Source organism: Somniosus microcephalus, unplaced genomic scaffold (assembly GCF_052327205.1).
Source record: "Somniosus microcephalus isolate GS21.2 unplaced genomic scaffold, FLI_Smic_1.0 unresolved_chr3, whole genome shotgun sequence".
NCBI lineage: Eukaryota > Metazoa > Chordata > Chondrichthyes > Squaliformes > Somniosidae > Somniosus > Somniosus microcephalus.
Genome location: NW_028225181.1, coordinates 70209645 through 70228355, shown reverse-complemented (window position 1 = coordinate 70228355; position 18711 = coordinate 70209645). Strand labels below are relative to the sequence as shown.

Here is an 18711-nt window from a genome sequence, read left to right as displayed (position 1 = left end):
CCTGACACAATATTCTAACTGCAGCCCAACCAATGATTTTGTACAGGTTTACATGAGCTCTGCCCTTTTGTACTCTACACCCCTATTTATTAAAGCCCACTATACAATTTCTAAAACAGCTTCATCAACTTGTCCGCTCACTGTTAAAGATTTCTGTACCTGAACTCCTGAATCACTCTGCTCCTCTACTCCTTTTAAAGTTTTACATAAGAACATAAGAATTAGGAGCAGGAGTGGGTCACACGGCCCCTCGAGCCTGCTCTGCCATTCAATAAGATGATGACTGATCATCGACCTCAACTCCACTTTCCCACCCGATTCCCATATCCCTTGATTCCCCTAGAGTCCAAAGGCTGGATTTTGTCTTTGGGGCGGGCTGGGGTCGTGTCATCCACTTTTCGTGTTATCCACCCGATTCCAAATCGATGTGGGAGATTGATGCGATTTTCACATAATTGGGCAATTGAGTTCCAGCGTGTGGGAACCCATGGCCCAATTAGTTTTTTCAGTCTGAAACTCGCCTCCGATGATGTCATCATTGCTGCTGCATTTAAGGTCTGCAAGAAGCCTTGCTTCTTCTGCAGACTGCCAACCTTTTGGCCTTTGCAGTAAGAGGACCTGGAGGCAGAATGAGGAGCGGGAGACCTAAGTTTGCTCCCAGGTTTGATGACGTCGCCCTGCAAGCTTTGGTGGAGGGAGCAAGAGCTAGTAAGGAGGTGCTCTTCCCTTCTTCAGGGAGGAAGAAGCCTCCCCAGCAGACGAAGGCTGTGTGGATCCAGGTGGCCCAGGAGGTCAACTCGTTGTCCCTCATCTGCAGAACCTGGTTTCAGTGCAGGAAGAGATTTCATGACATTCTGCGCACTGGAAAAGTGAGTATGCCTTTGCCATCACCCTCAATCTGATCCCCATTGCCTCTCCTTGCCAGCACTCAGCTTTAACAACCTCTTCCTCCACATCCCACTTGACACTGACATTCCTGAACCCTTACCCATTCCCTCTCTCTCTATGGTCACATTCACCTAACTATTCGACTATGCAGCCCTCCCACTCCCTATTGCTGTGATGCTATGAAAACAACTTACAACACACAAGGAGGGCCCTTGGTCTTGCCATCTCACTCCATCTTTGTCTCCTTCTAACCACCAATTATATGGATTCTCTACACTCACTCCTTCATTCTCACTCAAACTCCACTTGTCTCCCTCATTGCAGGAAAAGAGCACTCACAATAAGAGGGAAAGAGTGAGGACAGGAGGAAGGCCACCCTCAGTAGCCCAGCTCACCCCCTCGGAGGTGCCGGCCCTGGAGATCATGGGAGTGGAGGAGGATGCGCAAGTCAGGGACGGACAAACGGGTGCATCAGAGCAAGCTGGTGACAGAATAGTTTATCATCTCGCTCATTGACATTGCATAAGTCATTGATAATGATTCTGATGCTCTAACAGATTGACTTTTGATCATCTGCAATATTCAATGTGTATGTAACCTTGGCCTCACATCTCTGACTCTTTCCCCACAGGACCATCGAAAGACCCCATCCCCAGTATCCAGGAGGAACAGCCTGAGCCTCCAAACTCCTCAGAGGAAGCTGCAACCTCTGAGGGTGCAGCGTCAGCAGAATTCAGTGCACCCAGCACCAGCGCAGACACTCACACTTCGGTGGTACCTTCGCGAGTTAGTGCAGTGTTGTCACCTGGTGTATCACAGCGCACAAGTGAGCATCAGCAGATGGTGGAGACAGGGACAGCTGTGGAGAGTCCTAGTCGGAGGGCGCAGGACTCTGCCAGCTCGGCTCAGCAGCATGTCGACCCTTTGCCTCCGGGTCCATCCAGAAGAAGAGCAGTGCTGGAACTCTAGGAACAGGTGCAGGAGTCTCTGGCAGGTTTTGTCTCCAGGGTCGCTGCGAGTGTGGAGTGAATGGAGGAGTCCTTCGCTAACATGAGCAGAGCCTTTGTGGAGGCGTTGGCGCATGAATGCATCACCACAGAAAGGATGGCAACCTCCGCGGAAAGGATGGCTACCTCCATGGTAAGGCTGGCTACGGTAGAGGAGAGGATGGCAATGGTAAAGGAGAGGATGGCTACGTCCATGGAGGAGCTTAGTCGCCAGGGTATGGAAAACATGGTATTTGTTCAGAATAGACTGATATCTCTTGAGGAGCGATGGTCAGCTCTAAGGTGCTGTCAAGCTACTTGCTAGCTCTGAAGTGGGGCTGACCCATGAGAGGGATGTTGGTGGCATACAACAAGGAAGTGGGGGCTCCACTCCAAGCGCTCACATGACCATGCCTCTGCAGAGACCTCGGTCAGAGCCACACCAGAGTCCCCACCCAACTGAAACCGGCGTCTCAACCCCTGCACAGTCGCAGGAGCAGAAGACTGTTGCCGAGCCCTCACAGGTTCGCAACCCCAGAGGATGCCCGTCAAAGGTGTCGAGACAGGAGCAGCAAAAAAGTGAGCAAGGGGCCTCCACATCCGCTGAAGCCACAGGGGAAGCACCACGTAGGAGCACGCGTAAGAGGAAGATAATGCACAAGTAGTCACAAGGGTAGTCACTTGGGTGAAATATTGGCCCAGAAATTCGGGTCCCAGCGTGTGAGTACGCACGGGGTACTCACGCATGGACCCGATGGAAATGCCGGTTTCTTGCATGCACAGCGCATGCGCGGGAAACCGGCACTTCCGATCCTCTGAACGAAGGGGTTCAGAGGTGGAACACGCATGCAGGGGAGGCTGCGCGTACGCTTTGAACTTAGATTTTTTTTTACAGGTTTTCATACGAGGGTAAGCCTGTAGGATTTACACATTTAAAAAGCAGGCATAAGGCCTGCTTTTTACAAGGTAAGTGGTCAATTAATTAAAATTAAAACATTTTTTCCACAGGTTTATTATTTTTAAATACTTTAAAGTAAGTTTATTTTTAGCCCCATTTTTTATAAAATTATTTTTTCAAAAATTTAAATTATTGTGTAAAATAGTTATTTAATGTAATGTGTAGTTTATTTAAAAAGTGTGATTTAAAAAAAAATTATTTGAAGGTTAAGTACAGTTTTCGGCCCTCAGCATTCATGCGTTTTGACAGGTCTTTCTGTCAATCTTATGAATGGGCTTCTCCCTCCTCCGATTGGCTGCCCATGGCTCACGTGATCCCAGGGGACGCATCGCACTAACTACGCCCCTGGAACACGCAAGCACAGCACGCCGACCTCTGGGCCAGGCCTCGGAGAGGAAATCCACGCAGGCCCAGAGCTCAACTGCCAGCGCACTAGGTAAGTGTAGGTCGGGGGCTTGCACCCGTGGGAAGCCCCCGACCCGAATTTCTGGGCCGTTATGTTTAATGTTAAAAAGCCATCAGTTGGTTATTGTCATTAAAAATTCTGATGTCAACTGTTGCAGTTGTGACGTGTGTAATATCGCTAATGGGACTTCCACATTGAGGGCTTAGGATGACTTGCAATTGTCAGTATGGTGGTCAGAGTGGTAGGAACTGCAGGTTCTTGGCCATTGTCGATGCTCTGGTAAGAAGCTGCGAGGCAAAAGTGCTTGATTGGCTAGGTTAAGCAAATCTGGCCAAGATGAATGCGTGCCTTGCATCCCGGCCAGCAATGTGCTCGCATGCTGCTGGCACTGGTGGATGCGCCTCTGCAAGCTGGTCGTTGTCACTCTCCTCCTCCTCCTCGTCTGAGGAGGCTATGTGATGAGCCACTTGTTCCTCAGGCATCTGCAAGCCATGATGCTGTGCCATGTTGTGAAGTGCACAGCAAACCACGACGAATCTGGAAACATAGAAACATAGAAGATAGGAGCAGGAGTAGGCCTGCTCTGCCATTCAATGCGATCATGGCTGATCATCCAAATTCAGTACCCGGTCCCTGCTTTCTCCCCATATCCCTTGATCCCTTTAGCCTTAAGAAATACATCCAACTCCTTCTTGAATATATTTAATGAATTGGTCTCAACTGTCTTCCGTGGTAGAGAATTCCACAGGTTCACCACTCTCTGGGTGAAGAAATTCCTCCTCATCTCCGTCCTAAATGGCCTACCCCTTATCCTCAGACTGTGACCCCTGGTTCTGGACTCCCCGCCATCGGGAACAGCCTTCCTGCATCTAATCTGTCTAGTCCTGTTAGAATGTTATAAGTTTCAATGAGATCCCCTCTCATTCTTCTAAACTCTAGCGAATATGAGCCCAATCGACCCAATCTCTCCTCATACGTCATTCTTGCCATCCCAGGTATCAGTCTGGTGAATCTTCACTGCACTCCCTCCATGGCAAGAACATCCTTCCTCAGATAAGGCGAACAAAACTGCACACAATACTCAAGGTGTGGTTTCACCAAGGCCCTGTACAACTGCAGCATGACATTGTTGCTCCTGTATTCGAACCCTGTCGCTATGAAGGCCAACATACCATTTGCCTTCTTAACCCTCTGCTGCACCTGCATGCTTACCTTCAATGACTGGTGCACAAGGACACCCAGGTCTCGTTGCACTTCCCCTTTTCCCAATCTATTGCCTTTCAGATAATAATCTGCCTTCCTCTTTTTGCCACCAAAGTGGATAACCTCACATTTATCCACATTATACTGCATCTGCCATGCATCTGCCCAATTGCCCAACCTGTCCAAATCATCCTGGAGTTTCTCGGCATCCTCCTCACAGCACACATGCCCAACTAGCTTTGTGTGTGTGTGGGGGAGGAGGGGGGGTGCGAGTCCATGGAGGAATTTGAAAACAAGGATGAGATTTTTTAAATCAAGGCGTTGCTTAACCGGGAGCCTCTGTAGGTCAGTGAGCACAAGGGGTAATGGTTGAATGGGACTTGGTGCACGTGCGGACATGGGCAGCAGAGCTTTGGATGACCTCAAGTTTACGTAGGGTGGAATGTGGGAGGCCGGCCAGGGGTGCGTTGGAATAGTCAAGTCTAGAGGGAACAAAGGCATGGATGAGGGTTTCAGCAGCAGATGAGCTGAGGCAGAGGCGGGGTCGGGTGATGTACCGGCGGCGGAAATAGGCGGTCTTAGTGCTGGCGTGGATATGTGGTCGGAAGCTCATCTGAGCGGGGTGGGGGTTCAAATATGACACCACGGTTGCTAACAGTCTGGCTCAGCCAGCTGCCCAGGGAGAGGGAGGGAGTCGGTGACATGGGGACGCAGTTAGTGGCGGGGACCGGTCTTCCCAACATTCAGCTGGATCAATGTCGGGCAAGCAGTCTGCAATTTAACAGGGCAACTTATGGTACCAAAAATACATTTTTCAACAGAAAATGCTGGAAATACTCAGCTGGCCAGGCAGCATCCGTGGAGAGAGAAACAGAGTTAACGTTTCAGGTCTGGGACCCTTCATCAAGTATTTCCAGCATTTTCTGTTGTTATTTCAGATTCCGCAGTATTTTCCTGTTGTAATATATTTTTCAAGCTGCAGCCATGTGGAGACTCTCCCCCACGTGCCTGAAACCAGCTGCAACACCATGAGCATTTCTGATTGGCCAGTTGGCACCCCTTGTTCCTAACTCACAATAGATACTTATGCGCTGGTTCACCAATAGGAATCCTTCACTTTCTGATTCCTCATTTGCATACGGCTGGCTATTAAATAGCGCATCCGGGAGACTTTCTCCATCACAAACCCTCGCGTCCATTCACCAGGCCTGAAGCGGCATCGCCCCGAAAAAGGGGCTGAAGAAAGCGGCCACCAAGAAGCGGGCCAAAGGCGACAAGAAGCGCAGGAAGACCAGGAAGCAGAGTTACAGCATCTACATCTACAAGGTGCTGAAGCAGGTCCACCCCGACCCGACACCGGCATCTCCTCCAAGGCCATGAGTGTCATGAACTCGTTCATCACCGACATCTTCGAGCGCATCGCCTGCGAGGCCTCCCGCCTGATCCATTACACCAAACGCCAGACCATCTCCTCCCGGCCGGGAGATCCAGACCGCCGTCCGCCTCCTGCTGCCCGGGGAACTGGCCAAGCACGCCGGACCATCTCCTCCCGGCCGGGAGATCCAGACCGCCGTCCGCCTCCTGCTGCCCGGGGAACTGGCCAAGCACGCCGTCTCGGAGGGGACCAAAGCAGTCACCAAATACATCAGCTGCAAATAAAGCCTCTTGTTCCTCCCACCTTAAAAACTCAACCCAAAGGCTCTTTTCAAAGCCACTCACGAGATCCAGAAGGGACTATTTATTTTCATTTGACTAATGACATTTGAAATATGGACAACATAAAGAATGAAACTCTTTAAAAAAAAATGTTTTATCATCCTTTCTTTATTTAACCCTCACTTTTTCATTTTTTTGTCGTATGTTCAGATTTTGTTGGTGTTTTTGTAATACAGTATATCGTTAATTTAAAATAGATTGAAATTTAACAAATATATAACAACAAAATGATGCATTGTCACTGCCCTGTTTTGTATAAAGCACTCATTTACAAGCGGGTCGCTGAAAAGCTAAAATGAAATTAAATCTGTCAATTCAGGAACCAGTAATTTTAAAGGATCAATTTGCCATAATTCACAAATTAATAATGAATTATTCAGTCTCACAGATGCCATTTTAATGATTATTCAGTCCCACAGATGCTATAATTTTAATTAAAATGATTATTCAGTCCCACAGATGACAATCTTTAGCAGTAATGATTATTATTTAGTCTCACAAATGCCATAGTTTTACTTATTATTTAGTCCCAGATACCATAATTTTAACGATTATTATTCCATCCCACAGATGCAATAATTTAAACAATAATGATTATTATTCAATCCCACAGATGCAATGATTTTAACAATAATGATTATTATTCAATCCACAGATGCAATGATTTTAATAACTGGTTAATATTCAGTCCCACAGATGCAATGATTTTAACAATAATCATTATTATTCAATCCTACAGATGCAATAATTTAAACAATAATTATTATTATTCAATCCCACAGATGCAATAATTTAAACAATAATGATTATTATTCAATCCCACAGATGCAATGATTTTAACAATAATGATTATTATTCAGTCCCACAGATGCAATGATTTTAATAACTGGTTAATATTCAGTCCCACAGAGGGCCATCACTTTAACAATAACGAGTCTGATTCACAGACGAGCTCTTATTCTATAAGCCGCCTTTTTCGTTGTTGTCCGAGGTTGGAGCGGATTGAAAAACGCGCCAATCAGAGGCGGAGATTTGCCGGGTTTCAGCCAATCAGAAGGCGCGGCTGGGCAGGGCCGGCGGCTGCTATAAAAGCCGCAGCCCGGAGCGGGGAGGAGCAGTTGGAGAACAGAGTTAGCGAGGAGTCCGCCCCTCCTGGGGGAAGGACAGCCGCTGCCCGCCCGGGGAGAAGGGACAGCAGTCGGCCGGCACCTTGGGCAACAAGGGCTCGCGGGTGGGCGGGGCTATGACCTCACCCGCGCGCTGAGGCGGTTGAACGGCCGATCAGGAGCCACGTGACCCCGGAGCTGGCGGCGGCCTTTTAACACAGTGGGCGGGGCCCCGAGGCGTTGCGGGCTGCGATTGGTGACCGCAGCTGTCAATCTACGAGTCGCAGCCAATAGAAGAGACGGACTCCGTGAGGGACTTTAATCGCGCGCTGCGTGGCCGCAGTGCGCATGCTCGGTGCTGCTCGCAGTCCCCGGATGAGGCTCCGGTTTGAGGAAGGAGATAAAATGGCGGCGGGACTGAGGAGCGGTGGATGGTGCGGTGAGTGTGGATCAGAGAATCTCCGACATTTACAGCAGCGCCGGCCTCTCTCAGGCAATCTCAGGGAACCTTGGGGCAAAGCGGGTGGCGGTGCTTGGGTTGACGTGCGCTGCCTGCGCTTCTCTTCCGATTGCTCCTGGTGAAGAGACTCGGTGTTCAGCACCTTCCCGGATTATTCTCCTCCACTTTGTGCGGTCTTGGGCCAGGGATTCCCAGGTGTCGGTGGGGATGTTGCACTTTTTCAAGGAGTCTTTGAGGGTGTCCTTGAAGCGTTTCCTCTGCTCACCTGGGGCTCTCTTGCCGTGCCGGAGCTCCGAGTAGAGCGCTTGTTTTGGGAGTCTCGTATCGGGCATGCGGACAATGTGACCCGTCCATCGGAGCTGATCGAGTGTGGTCAAAGCTTCGATGCTGGGGATGTTGGCCTGAGCGAGAACACCGACGTTGGTACGCCTATCCTGCCAATGGATTTGCAGGATCTTGCAGAGGCAGCGTTGGTGGTACCTCTCCAGTGCTTTGCGGTGCATGCTGCACATGGTCCATGTCTCTGAGGCATACAGCAGGGCGGGTATCACTGCTGCTCTGTAGACCATGAGCTTAGTGCGGGGTTTGAGGTCCTAGTCTTCAAACACTCTCTTCCTCAGGCGACCGAAGGCTGCACTGGTACACTGAAGGCGGTGTTGGACTTCGTCGTCGACGTCTGTCCTTGTTGACAGTAGGCTCCCGAGGTATGGAAAGTGGTCCACGTTGTGAGACTATGCCCTGAGACTATGCCCCCTAGTTCTAGACACTCCAGCCCGGGAAAACAACCTCTCGTCATCTACCCTGTCAATCCCCTTCAGAATCTTACATGTTTCAATGAGATCACCTCTCATTCTTCTGAACTCCAGAGAGTATCGGCCTATTCTACACAATCTCTCCTCATAGGACAGCCCCCTCATCCCAGGAATCAATCTAGTGAACCTTTGTTGCACCGCCTCCAAGGCAAGTATATCCTTCCTTAGATAAGGAGACCAAAACTGTGCACAGTACTCCAGGTGTGGTCTCACCAAGGCCCTGTACAATTGTAGCAAGACTTCCTTACTCTTATACTCCAACCCCCTTGCAATAAAGGCCAATATGCCATTTGCTTTCCTTATTGCTTGCTGTACCTGCATGCTAGCTTTCCGTGTTTCTTGCACGAGGACACCCAAATCTTTCTGAACACCAACCTTCTGTTTTTCTATTCTTCCTACCAAAGTGAATAACCTCACATTTCCCCCACATTACACTCCATCTGCCACCTTACTGCCCACTCAGAGTCTATCTATATCCCATTGCAGAGTCTTTGTGTTCTCCTCACAGCTTACTGTCCCACCTAGCTTTGTATCATCAGCAAACTTGGATACATTACACTCGGTCCCTTCATCTAGGTCATTAATGTAGATTGTAAATAGCTGAGGCCCAAACACTGATCCTTGCGGCACCCCACTAGTTACAGCCTGCCAACCTGAAAAAGGTCCGTTTATCCCTACTCTCTGTTTTCTGCCTGTTAACCAATCCTCTATCCATGCAACTATATTACCCCAACCCCATGAGCCCGAATCTTGTGTAATAACCTTTTATGTGGCACCTTATCGAATGCCTTTTGGAAATCTGAATATACTACATCCACTGGTTCCCCTTTATATAACCTGCTAGTTACATCCTCAAAGAACTCTTAATAAATTTGTCAAACACGATTTCCCTTTCATAAAACCATGTTGACTCTGCCTAATCATGTTTTTCCAATCTACCTCCGCCAACTCGCCCCTCATACCTATGTAATTGGCTTTATTTAAGTTTAAGACACTAGTTTCGGACTTAGGCAAGTCACTCTCAAAATTAATGTGAAGTTCTAACATATTATGATCACTCTGCCCCAGAGGATGCTTTACTATGAGGTTGCTGATTAACCCTGTCTTATTACACAATACAAGTTCTAACATTGTTGGTTCCATGACATTTTGTTCCAGGAAACTGTCCCGAACGGATTCCATGAACCCGTCCTGCAGACTCTTGCTCCACAGCCCTGTAGGTTCCGGCTCTTCAAGTGTACACCCAAGTACTTTTTAAATGTGCTGAGGGTCTCCGCCTCTATCATCCTTTCAGACAGTGAGTTCCAGACCCCCACCACCCTCTGGGTGAAAAAAATTACATCTGCTCTGCACCCTCGAGTGGATGGACTGGGGAGAAAGGTCTTTACTAGCCGAGGCATAGAATATAAGAGCTGGGAGGTAATGCGTGAACTGTATAGCTAGGCCGCAGCTAGAATACTGCGTGCAGTTCTGGTCAACACATTACAGGAAGGATGTGATTGCATTACAGAGGGTGCAGAGGAGATTTACGGGGATTTTGCCTGGGCTGGGGAATTTTTGCTATGTGGAAAGATTGGATAGGCTGGGGTTGTTTTCTTTGGAACAGAGAAGGCCAAGGGGAGACTTGATTGAGGTGTATCCAATTATTAGGGGCCTAGATACAGTGGATAGGAAAGACCCATTTCCCTTAGCAGAAGGGTCAATAATCAGGGGGGCATAGATTTAAAGCAGATGGTCAAAGGGTTAGAGGGGTTTTGAGGTGAGTTTTTTACACCCAGAGGGTGGTGGAGGTCTGGAACTCACTGCCTGAAAGGGTGGTGGAGGCAGAGAACCTCATCACGTTTAAAAACTGCTTGGATATGCACTTGAAGTGCCGTAAGCTACCAGGCTACGGACCAAGTGCTGGAAAGTGGGATTAGAGTGGATAGATCTTTGTCAGCCGGCTCGGACAAGATGGACCGAATGGCGGCCTTCTGTGCAGTAAATTTCTATGATTGTGTAACCCGGGGAGGATGGGCCCAGTGAGATCAGACAGTGTGTAACCCGGCGAGGATGGGCCCAGTGAGATCAGACAGTGTGTAACCCGGGGAGGATGGGCCCAGTGTGATCAGACAGTGTGTAATCCGGGGAGGATGGGCCCAGTGAGATCAGACAGTGTGTAACCCGGAGAGGATGGGTCCAGTGAGATCAGACAGTGTGTAACCCGGGGAGGATGGGCCCAGTGAGATCAGACAGTGTGTTACCTGGGGAGGATGGGCCCAGTGAGATCAGACAGTGTGTAACCCAGGGAGGATGGGCCCTGTGAGATCAGACAGTGTGTTACCCGGGGAGGATGGGCCCAGTGAGATCAGACAGTGTGTAACCCGGGGAGGATGGGCCCAGTGAGATCAGACAGTGTGTTACCCGGGGAGGATGGGCCCAGTGAGATCAGACAGTGTGTAACCCGGGGAGGATGGGCCCAGTGAGATCAGACAGTGTGTAACCCGGGGAGGATGGGCCCAGTGAGATCCGACAGTGTGTAACCCGGGGAGGATGGGTCCAGTGTGATCAGACAGTGTGTAACCCGGGAAGGATGGGCCCAGTGAGATCAGACAGTGTGTAACCCGGGGAGGATGGGTCCAGTGAGATCAGACAGTGTGTTACCTGGGAAAGATGGGCCCAGTGTGATCAGACATTGTGTAACCCGGGGAGGATGGGTCCAGTGAGATCAGACAGTGTGTTACCTGGGAAAGATGGGCCCAGTGTGATCAGACAGTGTGTAACCTGGGGAGGATGGGTCCAGTGAGATCAGACAGTGTGTTACCTGGGAAAGATGGCCCCAGCTTCGGTTTGCCTAAAGCACAGGGAAATTGTACATTTCTATCCAGAACTTTGGTGATTTGCTGGAAGCCCAGGCAGGCGTGGCGGGGATCTGAGAAAAGGGACAACATCAGACAGAAGCACTCGGACCCAAACTTTTATTTTTATTAAGCTGAAGAAAAGTCTACATTACATTACTTCACACTATTCATGTTGTTACTTTCAGTCCTGCCATAATTAGATCTCTCGGTGAAAGACTGAGTGATTGAGAAAGGTCCACAGCTGAGAGTAAACAGGGATTGCAGACTGAGGAACGACAGCAGGTGAACCAACACAGGATTGTGAGAGCACCAACTGGAGAGAACTCTTCCGATTCAAAGAGCTTCCAGAGATCGACTGGGGAGAAAGGTCAGAGAGAGTCCCATTGACTCAGATACACACTGGTCCTGGAGATGGACTGGGGAGAAATGTCAGAGTCCCATTGACTCAGATACACACTGGTCCTGGAGATGGACTGGGGAGAAAGGTCAGAGAGAGTCCCATTGACTCAGATACACACTGGTTCCTCCCTCCCTTCCATTTCCTGATTTACAGCTATTTCTGGGATGTTACTTGTATCCTCTATGGTGAAGACCGATACAAAATGCCTGTACAATTCAACTGCCATCTCCTTATTTTCCATTATTAATTCCCTGACACTCTTTTTATCGGACCAACACTCACTTTGTTAAATCTTTTCTTTATTAAATATCAATAGAAGCTCTTGCTATCTGTTTTTATATTTCTAGCTAGCTTTCTCTCGTACTCTAATTTTTCTCCTTATTAATCTTTTAGTCACTCTTTGCTGTTTTTTATATTCTGTCCTATCTTCTGACCTGCCAGCTATCTTTGCGCAATTATATGCTTTTTCTTTAAGTTGGATACTATCGTTAATTTTTTTAGTTAACCATGGATGGTGGGTCCTCCCCTTGGAATTTTTCTTTCTCGTTGGAATGTATCTATTCTGTGTATTCTGAAATATCCCCTTAAATGTCTGCCACTGCATCTCTATTGACCTATCCCTTAACCTAATTTGCCAGTTCACTTTAACTAGCTCTGCTTTCATGTCCTCGTAATTGCCCTTATTTAATTTTAAAATACTAGTCTTGGACCCACTCTTCTCTCCCTCAAACTGAAAGTAAAGTTCAATCATATTATGATCGCTGCTATCTAGGGGCTCCTTCACTATGAGGTCTTTAATCCTATCTCGTTGCACAATACCAGGTCTAGTATAGCCTGCTCTCTGGTTGGCTCCAGAACGTGCTGTTGTAAGAAACTATCATGAAAACATTCTATGAACTCCTCATTTAGGCTACCTTTGCCCATCTGATTTTTACGGTCTCTATGTAGATTAAATCCCCCATGATTATTGCCGTACCTTTCTGACAAGCTCTCATTATTTCTTCCTTCACACCCCATCCTACCGTGTGGTTACTGTTAGGGGGCCTGTACACCACACACTCAAGTGACTTCTTGCCTTTATCATTTCTCATCTCTACCCAAACCGCTTCTACATCCTGGTTTCCTGAACTTAGGTCATCCCTCTCTATTGTGCTAATACCATCATTAATTAACAGAGCCACCCCTCCACCTTTTCCTTGCTTTCTGTCCTTCCTAAATGTCACCGTACTTTTCAATATTCAGGTCCCAATCTATGTCATCCTGCAGCCATGTTTCTGTAATGGCTATCAGATCATACTTATTTATTCCTGTTTGCGCTATCAGTTCCTCTGTTGTGTTTTGAATGCTACGTGCATTCAGATGCAGAGCCTTTAGTTTTGTCCTTTTATTTTTGTAACCTCTAGCCTTAACTGTTGATTTACTCTTAGATTTGTCCTCTCTATCCCTTCCTGTCACGGTCTGTTTATCATTTCCCATATTAATACCTTTCTCTATTGCCTTGTCTCTACTCTTTGATTTACCACATCTTCCCAAATTTGATCCCTTGCCCCCACTATTTAGTTTAAAACCCTCTCTACCGCCCTAGTTATATGACTCGCCAGAACACTGGTCCCAGCACGGTTCAAGTGAAGACCGTCCCAACGATACAGATCCCACTTTCCCCAGTGTGGTGCCAGTGCCCCAGGAATCGAAACCCATTTCTCCCACACCAGTCTTTGAGCCACGCATTCATCTCTCTAACTTGATTTACCCTATGCCAATTTGCTCGTGGCTCAGGTAATAATGCAGACATTATTACCCTTGAGGTTCTGCTTTTTAATTTAGCCCCTAGCTGCTCACAGTCTCTCAGCAGAACCGCTTTCCTAGTTCTAACTGTGTCGTTTACCTACATGGACCACGACCATTGGCTCCTCCCCATCCCACTGCAAGTTCCTCTCTAGCCCAGAGCAGATATCCTGAACCCTGGCACCAGGCAGGCAACACAGCCATCTGGACTATCGCTCTTGGCCGCAGAGAACTGTATCTATCACCCTGACTATGTTATCCCTTATTACCACTATATTCCTATTAACTCCCCCCGCTTGAATCGCTTCCTGTACCTCGGTGCCACGGTCCGTTTGCTCATCCACCCTACAGCCACCGCTTTCATCCATACAGGCCGCAAGAACCTCAAACCTGTTGGACAATTGCAAAGGCTGAGGCTCCCCCACCTCCTGGGTCTCCATACCTGCCTCACTTTTAGTTTAGTTTGAATGAATTAAAGGGTAAGGCATGGCAGGAGAGCTCTGTGCCGTGGTATGCTCTTCCTGCACTATGTGGGAAATCAGGGACACTTCCTGTGTCCCTGACGACCATGTGTGCGGGAAGTGTATCCAGCTGCAGCTACTGACAGACCGCATTGTGGCGCTGGAGCTGCGAGTGGATACTGTGGTGTATGTAACCTGTTCCACCTTAAGAGAACTACCTTAAGAGATGTACTACTTTCTCTTGGCTGCTGTATACTGTAATACCGGTGGTGACCACACCGGTATCTAAGTGCTGTGCAAAGATTTGCTGGGCAGTTCAGCCCTGACCTTCGAATAGTAAAGACCTGTTACAAGTTATTCTTGTTGTCTGTGTCCAGTGATTGATCCTAAACATAACTGGGGGACACAGACTCAACAGTGGCGACGAGTCCGATCTTACCCTGCGGCAATTTTACATCCAAGGCAGCTTCGTCCTCAAAACAGGCGTCGAGAAGAGGCATCCGCCCTCATCATCCTGCTGAGCAACATCGCACGGGAGGCATCGAGAACCCAGGTTAAAAAGAAAAAGAATTCTGACACGAAGCCCTCCATCAGTGACAGGCAGTGATCATCCCTTCTACCACGGTGGTGGGTAAGCCGATCAGCGACACGAGCAGAAAGTCGGCCGCGTTGACTGCAAAGTAGGGGAGGGAAAACGGAGGAATAAGGGCGGAGAGCTCGACCACGGCCGGTAGAAAGAGCCGAGAGGCGCAGCGACTGGGGCAGCTTAAGGCTCGAGAGACGCGGAGAACTCAAACGCAGCCGGTGCACAGGACCGGGCTGCAAGCGGGGCTGCGAGGCAAAGCAGCGTCGGGGAGTTGTGAAGCTTAAGGCTCGAGAACCGCGGAGAATTCAAACGCAGCCGGTGTAAAGGACCGGGCTGCAAGCGGGGCTGCGAGGCAAAGCAGCGTCGGGGAGTGAGAACCACTGGGGAGGCGAGAACGGCAGCAGCAAGGCAATCGCCATTGCAGCCAGCGGGGGAAGAAGGCAAATGCGGGAATCCGCCATTGCAGTCGGCGGAAGAAGACGAGCGCAGGAAAGACCGCCAAGCGCGGGAAGCCGCCATTTTAGTAGGCGGGGAAGAAGACAAGCGCGGGAAGCCGCCATTTTGAGAAAAAGAAAAAAATTAAAAAACTTGCAGGGATGCCTAAACATGGGAGCATTAATACCTTTGATAGTGATGTCGAAGATTGGACCACGTATGTAGAACGTATGGAAGTGTATTGTAAAGCAAATAAGGTACCAGATGATGAGAAAGCACTAACCTTATTAAGCTCAATGGGGGCGAAGACATACGGGCTATTGAAGCACCTGATATCACCAAATAAACCGGCGGATCAGACTTTTGCGAATATTGTTACTGTCCTGAAAAATCATTTAAGCCCCACGCCGCTGATGATAGCGGAACAATTTAAATTTTACAGGAGAACGCAGTTCAAAGACGAAAGCAACGCTGAATTTTTAATTGAACTACGTAAGCTATCGAAGTACTGTCAGTTTGGAACAGGACTAGCAGATGCGCTGAGAGATAAATTTGTGTGTGGATTGTTAAAAGAAGGAACACAAAAGCGACTGCTTGAGAATGATCTTACGCTTGATAAAGCTGTCACTATTGCAGCATCGCAAGAAGCCGCAGCGAGAGGCACTGCGGAAATGCAGCTACGGTCACCGGAACTCTGCACCAACCAAATGGTCTTGAGTACAGTTAAATGTTATCGTTGTGGAAAGAAACGCATGATCAGAACCAGTGCTGGTTCAAAAATCAGGAATGCAGAAAATGTGGCAGGCTTGGTCACATAGCTAAAGTATGCCGGTCAGGAAAGAAGACCAGCAACAAAAAGTCACCGCAGGAAAAGTACAGAAAGGTACACAAGGTGACAGAACAGTTCGAATGAACAGAAGTCATTCAGACGCCAGCAGTAATGAACTGGGTAGTCTAAGAGTACACAATGTTGGTAAGGAAGCAGACATCCAAACAATTTGGGTCACACTTCAGATAGCAGGAGTCCAAGTGAAGATGGAGTTGGACACTGGATCGGCATTGACGGTCATGAATAAGAAAGATTACAAAAGGTTATTCCCACATATTCCCCTACGGGAGACGGAGATTGTATTGAAAACATACACGGGGCAAAGAGTATACCCCATCGGGAAGATAGAGGTAAAGGTGGTCCACAAGGGCAAAGAAAGCCGAGGAATGGACTTATATGTGCTACCTGAGGGAGGTCCACCACTTCTGGGACGGGAGTGGATAAGGAAAATAAAGATGGACTGGCATTCCTTAAAAGCACTAACGGTAGATTCCGGTACAAAAGATGTCAAACCTAAACGATTGTCCAGAATATTGGACGAGGCTAAAGAGGTGTTCCAACAGGGACTGGGAACACTGAGAGGAATTACGGCATACATCAAAGTCGAAGAACATGCGAACCCGAAATTTTTCAAAGCCAGACCGGTACCTTATGCAATACGACCTGCTGTGGAAGCTGAGCTAGAAGGGCTAGAACGTTCAGGAGTACTGTCTAAGGTAGACTGGAGTGAGTGGGCCACACCCATTGTCCCCGTCATGAAGCGTTCATCGAGCAACAAGCCGGGGGAACCGGGGAAGGTTCGCATCTGTGGAGATTTCAAGATCACTGTTAATCCGGTGCTTCACACGGTGCAGTATCCGCTTCCGCGGATTGAGGATATCTTCGCTTCGTTGTCTGGCGGGAAACACTTCACCAAGATAGACCTGGCGCAGGCGTACTTACAGATGGAAGTTGAGGAAGAGTCATGCCAGTACCTCACGATCAACACGCATAGAGGCTTGTACCGGTATAATAGACTGGTTTTTGGAGTGGCATCGGCTCCAGCAATTTGGCAGAGGGCCATGGAGCAGGTATTACAGGGAATTCCAGGTACACAATGTTACCTGGACGATATTCTGATTACAGGAGATGATGACGAGGAACACCTTGCAAACTTGGAACTGGTGCTGACCAGATTGAAAGAATATGGTCTTCGAGTTAATCGCCAGAAATGTGAATTCTTTCGGAAGCGGATCTCGTACTGTGGTCATGTCATTGACCAGGAGGGGCTTCATAAGTCTCCTGACAAGATCGAAGCTGTTGTGAAGGCTCCCGCTCCAGATAATGTATCCCAACTGAGGTCGTTTCTAGGGTTGATTAACTATTACCATAAGTTTCTGCCAAATTTATCCTCGGTACTGCACCCGCTGAACGCTCTTTTACAGAAGGGAGTACCATGGAAGTGGAGCGAGGACTGTAAGAGGGCCTTTCGCGAAAGCAAGGCATTGATCACCTCAGGAAGTGTTGGCTCACTTCAACCCAACGCTGCCTATTCGTTTGGCTTGTGATGCTTCTCCATATGGTATTGGGGCAGTACTCTCACACAAGTTGCCAAATGGCCAGGAGAGGCCAGTTGCGTTCGCATCCAGATCATTGACCTCCGCTGAGCGCAACTATGCTCAGATAGATAGGGAGGCTCTCAGCCTTGTGTGGGGAGTAAAGAAGTTTAATCATTACCTGCAGGGCCAAAAGTTTACGCTTCTGACAGACCACCAGCCGTTGGTATCCATTTTTAATCCTAAGAAGGGTGTTTCGGTGATGACAGCACAGAGACTCCAGAGATGGTCCCTTTTCCTAGGGGCACATCAATATCAGATAGAATTCAAAGGTACAAAGCAGCATGGTAATGCTGATGGGCTGTCGCGCCTGCCACTACCTACAGAGGAGGAGGCACCGATGGTTGACCTTGTTGAGTTATTTCACTCGACCATCATCGAATGTTTACCAGTTACCAATGCAAGTATTGAAAGAGAAACCAGGAACGACCCGACACTGTCCCGGGTCTACGAAGTGACAGTGAAGGGATGGCCAGCACATGGTGATCCACTGTTACCGGCATTCTCAGCAAGACGAGAAGAGCTGTCCTTCTGTCAAGGAACATTGATGTATGGAACAAGGGTGATTATTCCTCCTAAGTTAAGAGAGAGAGTTCTAAAGGAACTGCATGAAGGTCATCTGGGGGGAGTCAAGATGAAAAGCCTTGCTAGGGCTCATGTGTGGTGGCCGGGTATCGACCAACAGATAGAGGAGCTGACGAAAAGCTTCTCGGGGTGCCAAAAAGTGCAAAATGCACCTCCGATTGCTCCACTGCATCCATGGGAATGGCCTTCAACCCCATGGCAACGTGTACATATTGACTTTGCTGGTCCTTTCATGGACTCCATGTTTTTAATTGCAGTGGACGCACATTCTAAATGGCCAGAAGTGATTAAGATGACTACCACTACCTCGGAAAAGACGATCGCGGTGTTAAGAACGATATTTGCAAGAAATGGATTGCCAGAACAAATATGTTCAGACAACGGACCGCAGTTCGTATCAGAAGAATTCCAGGGATTCCTGAAAAAGAATGGGGTGAAACATTATACCTCTGCTCCATATCACCCGGCTACAAACGGGTTGGCCGAGAGATTTGTACAAATGTTCAAAAAAGCGATAAAGGCCATGAGCGAAGATCAGATTCCACTACAACACAAGGTGGACAAATTCCTACTGGCATATCGAAACGCCACTCATGCAGTGACAAACCAAAGTCCTGCCATAATGTTCTATAACAGGAGGTTGCGGTCCAGGTTGGACTT

At 48.4% G+C, this 18711-nt stretch overlaps 2 protein-coding genes across 2 annotated transcripts in view; both read left to right on the top strand.

Moving 5' to 3' along the window:
• LOC147091921 (uncharacterized) overlaps positions 1–18711 on the top strand; it is a 113774-nt gene that overhangs the window by 88139 nt on the left and 6924 nt on the right. The window lies entirely within an intron of this gene.
• Positions 11577–18711, top strand: part of LOC147091915 (uncharacterized) — a 290506-nt gene continuing 283371 nt past the window's right edge. Inside the window, exon 1 of the mRNA XM_085976937.1 lies at positions 11577–11742. The gene's annotated coding sequence lies outside the window, so the exon portion shown is untranslated. The remainder of the gene's footprint in view (positions 11743–18711) is intronic.